Raw genomic sequence first — 6,137 nt, forward strand, 5'->3', positions numbered from 1 at the left:
CAACCCCAAGAGTCAACCTTGACTTCTCTCTTTTCTTCAATCCCCACATTTAATCATGCTCAAACCTTTGGATTTGTCCACTTCTTTCTTTCTCCATGGTTCGTAGTTACATGTGACTCTATGCAGCCTTTCTGGGGCAGAGTCCTCCTACTATGTATTCTGTTTTAACTCTTCTCTGAGGTCCGCAGAAAACTATATTTGATGCATATTTCCAGAACTGTTGTACAGATGCTAAAATCCCCACATAATGGAAGTTATTGACTTTAAAAAATGTATGTGAAAGTTGTGAGTTAAGTTTTATGGGGAGCAAAATGAGGACTGTAGCCTGGGAGAGAGCACCTTAGATAGCTCTGATAAACTGCTCCACAGAGGTAGTGGGGAAGGTCAGCACAGATGTGATTTTGGTGAAGGGGGAGTCCATGCAATCAAGTGCATCATTTTTGTAGAAGTTTTCTGCTAGTCTCGTGAAAGCTTCTAGATATGAGGAGATGCAAGAATTGGGCTCATAAGGCCATCTTCTGAAAATATCTGTCTAAAAACCTGTCAGTTTTTTCCAGAGCACAGAGTGCCTCATTCAGCTCTCCACCCAGAACTCCTTTCATGGACTGTTGAAAGTCAATAGCTGCAGATGCTGTACAGCATGATTTAATCCTTGTAGAGGTAGATGGCAAGTATCAATTTGTAGCTGCCAAAATTAACTACTTGAAGACCATGAACACACAGCACCCCAGACCTACTGGAGCCAGAGGATTGATAAAGTGATACTGTCCTGTTACCTTACCACCAACAAAGCAGAGAATTATAAACAACCTGATTACATTCCTTGTGACTGCCCGCCCCCCCCCCAACCCCGCCACCCAATATGGCCTTTAGAAGTGCTGCTGCTGCTAAGTCGCTTCAGTCGTGTCTGACTCTGTGCGACCCCAGAGACTGCTGCCCACAAGGCCCCCGCGTCCCTGGGATTCTTCAGGCCAGAACACTGGAGTGGGTTGCCATTTCCCTAGAAATGCTACCTACTCCAAAAAGAGTGCTTTCCTGAAACCCATCAGGGAGTTCAAGTATTTTGAGCACTAGCTGCCTTGGACTCTTGCTTGATGCTCTGCACTTTCCTTCGCCACAACCAGGTGTCAGTAAATTGGCTTTACTGCATGCAGGCGAGCAGACCCAAGTTTGGTTCAGTAACAGCTCCAAGTGGTTGTCACAAGGCCCAGCAGTAAGAACAGGCAAGCATCATGGCTTGGAGGCAGAAAAAACATGACCAATATTCAGTTCACAAATCACTTGGTTTATTACAAGCAATTAGCCTGCCAGACACATTAGTCAAATTTGGGAATATAGAAAAGAGGGTAAGGAACCTCTCCAAGGAGAAGTCTGGGCAGGAGGCATGTCAGCAGGAGCAGTGGTCTGCTGTCTGCAGTGGATCTCCAGACAAGTGTGAGTGGGAAGTGGGCCTCTGCTCTGACAGGGCCTCTGGCAGTGTCCCTCTGCAGCAGCTCTCAGCAGGTGGAGTCAGGTCCTCAGTGAAGCATCTCATTTTAAGGAATAACATTTACCCCTGGGGAGGGGACCTTGACTCATAAGTTGCTTCTTCTGTTCCAGTGACTTGTGTCACCCAACAAACTTCCCTCAACTTATCCCTCAGTCCTCCAGCCGACTTTTCAAGACAGAAAAAACATGGAATTTCACCCTGGCTACTGAGGCTTAAAACCCTTAACTTAGCTTAAAGTCTTACAAGTTTCACACAAGATGAATAGAAATCATAACACAAAAGAAATTATATCATGACATCATTTATAACTAATATTTGAGAACATTTATATTATTAATGGTACTTATTCCAAGAAGTTCAATTTACATTTTGTTTCACATCTCAATACATCTCAAAAAGAGAGTCAAATTAATTATGGTCAAACAAATAATGCCAAAATTTATAAATGCTTAATGTTCGTATATCTGCATTCAGTTTTTGTTGTAAACTTCCTTAACTATAAGAAAGAACATTTAGTTCACTCCTTTGATAGGAATTAGCGGTTAATGCTGAGATGGCTTTTTCTTGGTATTTTTTCTGTGATTATACGAACAGTATTGAGTGGTGAGGTACTCATCGTGTTAATTTTTAAAAATGCACACAGCCAATTATTATAATTATAATAATAGACAGGTAGACAGGTAATGCAACTGCCCAATATTTTTGAGGCCGGTAGATTAAGCCTATGAAGTTTAACCAGCGTTCAGGGATAAAAAGCCTTCACAAGTTATAGTATGGTGCCAAACTAGAAGCTTAAAGAACAGGTAAAAGTTTAAAGAACAGGTAGAAGGTTAAAGAACAGGTAGAAGGTTAAAGAACAGGTAAAAGGTTAAAGAAAGGTAAAAGAACAGAGCACTAATGAATTGCTCTTTCTAGCAACAGCCATAGTGAATTTTCTACTTCCTCCTTGGTTTTGTACATTCTCAGTTTTGAGTCTGTGCAAGAGCATGAGGGAGGAAAACTAAGAGAAAGACTGTGGAGCCAAGGCTCCCCACCCCTATTCTATGGGCCCACCCTATGCTATGGGCCCATGCCCCTATGCTATGGTCCCCAAAGAGTTTAAGAGGCTCAGTTTCCAGGATCTCAGGTTCCATACATTCCAACTCTTCTGAGTCCCAGCACCCTGGACTTCTGCTATTAAGACACTCATCCATCCAGATTCAGGCTATACCAGCTGTGCAACTTAATACAGTAAGTTAGGAAACCTCTCTGTGATTCCATTTCTAAAATAAATGAAGCAGGTAAAATAGTCCCTTCCTCATGTTGTTGGCAGAACTTAGAAAAAATTCAGGTAAAATATCCTTCATGATGCTTAGAATTCAGTAATACATGCATATTGCAACAAGTTTGTTATATATGTGAAAGTAAAAAGAATCAAAGATACCTTCAACATTTGATGCATGTTCTTTTGGATTTTTTCCTAGGACTTATGTTGCTTACATAAAATATGAACCTTTTATAACAGTGAACTTTCCTTCTTTAGGGATTTTCATGAGACTTCCATGAAATACAAAAAACAATTGGGGAAGTGTAAGATATAATTCAAGCTTTCCAACAGTGAAGATGAAATCTCATCCAGCAAGTTACTTAAGCTCTTTTTACCTCCATTTCCTATAAAATGAGAAATTCTGTGGTACCTACCTCATACATTGTTGATTAAATTAAGTAAAATATGAAAAAATGCTAGAATAGTGAGATGTAGCTGCTGCTGCTGCTGCTAAGTCGCTTCAGTCGTGTCCGACTCTGTGAGACCCCATAGACGGCAGCCTGCCAGGCTCCCCCGTCCCTGGGATTCTCCAGGCAAGAATATTGGAGTGGGTTGCCATTTCCTTCTCCAATGCATGAAAGTGAAAAGTGAAAGTGAAGTCACTCAGTCATGCCCGACTCTTACCGACCCCATGGACTGCAGCCTACCAGGCTCCTCCGTTCATGGGATTTTCCAGGCAAGAGTACTGGAGTGGGGTGCCATTGCCTTCTCCAGTGAGAAGTAAGCCTCCTATAATTGTTTGCTATTATATTGCTGTTATCATTTGTTTAAACTTGGCTGTATTTTTTTCTCAAATACTTCTCACATATTTTCTTTCTTTTTTTTTTTTTTGGTTAATATTATTCCTGGGTAATGATTATTTTCACCACCATTGTAAATGATGTTCCACTCCCCACCCTCAGTCTATGACCGATAAATTAGAAAGCAGTAGCTGACAGCCTGTGGCTAGTATCTCACAGTCTAGCATCTCCTGGGAAACATAGATCTTGTAAACAGATTAATTTTATCACAACAGGTTAATTGAAAAAGTAAAGGCAAGCTTATTGTGAGTGGGTTCTGTGAATGGCAGAGAAGGCTGTCAGCCACACTTGCAGGGGTTGTCTGGGCAAGTTTCTTGGAAGCAGTCACAGGGGGCTGGGTCCTCAAGGTCAAAGCCTTTTGCACCTGTTGTTGGTACTGTGCTCCCATCACTGCTTACCTCCTGTTCAGTGGATGTGCCAAGGAGGTGGGTTCTACCACTGATGCCAGAAGCCAAAGTGGAGGCAAAAGAAGAGAAAAGATTAGACAGTCTGTTGCATTCATCTCTACCTGCCCTGGGACTAGATACTCTGTTCCTTTGCTTTTCACTCCTGTTGCTCCTAAATTCCACAGAGATTTGCATCTAACATAGGGCTTTCCTTTGGGGTGTAGCACTGTTTTAGCCCAGAGGACATATCCTAACCTAGTAATCTTTCTCTAGAGGAAGGTGGTTTCTCTGAAGAAAGGATGCCTAATTCCATCCTGTATTAAAAAGTCTAGTTCTCATTTCAGAGTGAGGACTCTTTCCTGTATTTGAGATCAAGCTATTTCTTTTGAAAGAGATTTCATTCTGATGATGTGAATCAGGTAATGGAAAACCTGCGCCATCTTCTGGCCATGTGTGTAAGTAGGTGTCTCGAAAAGTTCTTTTAAAAACATTTTTTAATGAAATATATTTGGTGTATAATATTATATAAGTTACAGGTGTACAGTATAGTGATGAACATTTTTAAAGTTTATACTCCATTTACAGTTCTTTAATATTAAATACAGGTTTCACTTTTCTAGTTGCTAAATCTAAAGTTTTGTGAACTTCAACATGTATTCAGTGAAGACTTGCCTGAGTTAGGTGAAAAGTCAGATTCTGATCCCTAAGTGTGCAGCTGCCTGCACCAGGATCCTAATCTGAGGTAAGCTGTTCACAGACAACACTCTTGAGAAATAGTAAAAATAACGGGTCAAATGTCAAAATGTAAATGATTATGGATTTTTAAAAATCATTTTATGATGAAAAAAGAAACCACTTTTTTGGGAATTCCCTGTTTATCCAGTGGTTATGACTTAGTGTTTACACTGCTGTGGGCCTGGGTTTGGTCCCTGATGGGGGAACTAAGATCCCACAAGTTGCATTGCATGGCAAAACAAAAAATCAAACAATAAAAACACACTTTTTTTTTATTAAAATGCATAAGTTGGAAAGTACAGGAACATTAAAGATGAAAATTAAAATCACATATAACACCAGATAAAAGTATCACTTTATAATTCAATTTTTGTTCCATTTAATTTTGCGTCTGCAACCAAAATTCCTTTGAAAATATGGTTTGAACTAACTGCATCATTTTCCGCTGGTGACTTTGTGCCACATCATGTTTAACTGTTCCCACTTGGGTTATGGAAGATCTTTAGGCTGGTTTCTCTGTTAGAAATCATAGTATAGTATTTGTATGACCATCCTTTACATTAATCTTTGTGTACAATTTTGATTACTTGTTTAGGGTACACTAAACCTAGGGTACACCAGGGGCTTCCCTGGTGGCTCCCCTGGTGGCTCAGACAGTACAGCGTCTGCCTGCACTGCGGGAGACCGGGGTTCGATCCCTGGGTTGGGAAGATCCCCTTGAGAATGAAATGGCAACCCACTCCACTACTCTTACCTGGAAAATTCCGTGGACTGAGGAGCCTGGTAGGCTACAGTCCACGGGGTCGCAAAGAGTCGGACGCGACTGATGACTTCACTTCACTTTCTTAGGGTACACTAGGAAAGACTGGTACAGATTGATGCTTGATAATATCGTCAGCTCATTGTTTCCAGGTTTAATACATTAGGCAGAATGTCAAAAACATGGAATTGCATAAATAAAAGGAGTCAATTCCTGTACAAACACAGCAATTTTTAATTAGAATCATAAAGCCTGTCCTTCCAAATGTTTAACGGAATTTTGCAGTCCAAGAGCTATTTTTCCTCTCCATGTCTCTTTTTACTTGTGTTCTTTTTTTTCCCTTTTTCTTTTCCACAATGTAAAAAAAAATCTCACATTTTGATTGTTATTCATTATAAGCCTAATTTTAATGAAGAGGTTTAGTAACAGGAGAGTATAGTTTCCCTGGTGGCTCGAACAGTAAAGAATCTACCTGCAATGTGGGAGATCTGGATTCGATCCCTGGGTTGGGAAGATCCCCTGGAGGAGAGCACGCCAACCCACTCAGAATTCTTGCCTGAAGAATCCCCATGGACAGAGGCGCCTGGCAGGCTACAGTCCATTGGGCCAAAAGTGTCAGACACAACTGAGCAACTAAGCATACATATAGTGAGAAAAAGAT

The 6,137-nt window shown here is 40.8% G+C and overlaps 1 pseudogene; it reads right to left on the bottom strand.

Moving 5' to 3' along the window:
• Nucleotides 1–1,959: 1,959 nt before the first annotated feature.
• LOC129656463 (phosphatidylinositol N-acetylglucosaminyltransferase subunit P-like) lies at nt 1,960–4,097 on the bottom strand (annotated as a pseudogene).
• Between the last annotated feature and the right edge of the window lie 2,040 nt (nt 4,098–6,137).

Source organism: Bubalus kerabau, chromosome 6 (genome assembly GCF_029407905.1).
Source record: "Bubalus kerabau isolate K-KA32 ecotype Philippines breed swamp buffalo chromosome 6, PCC_UOA_SB_1v2, whole genome shotgun sequence".
NCBI lineage: Eukaryota > Metazoa > Chordata > Mammalia > Artiodactyla > Bovidae > Bubalus > Bubalus kerabau.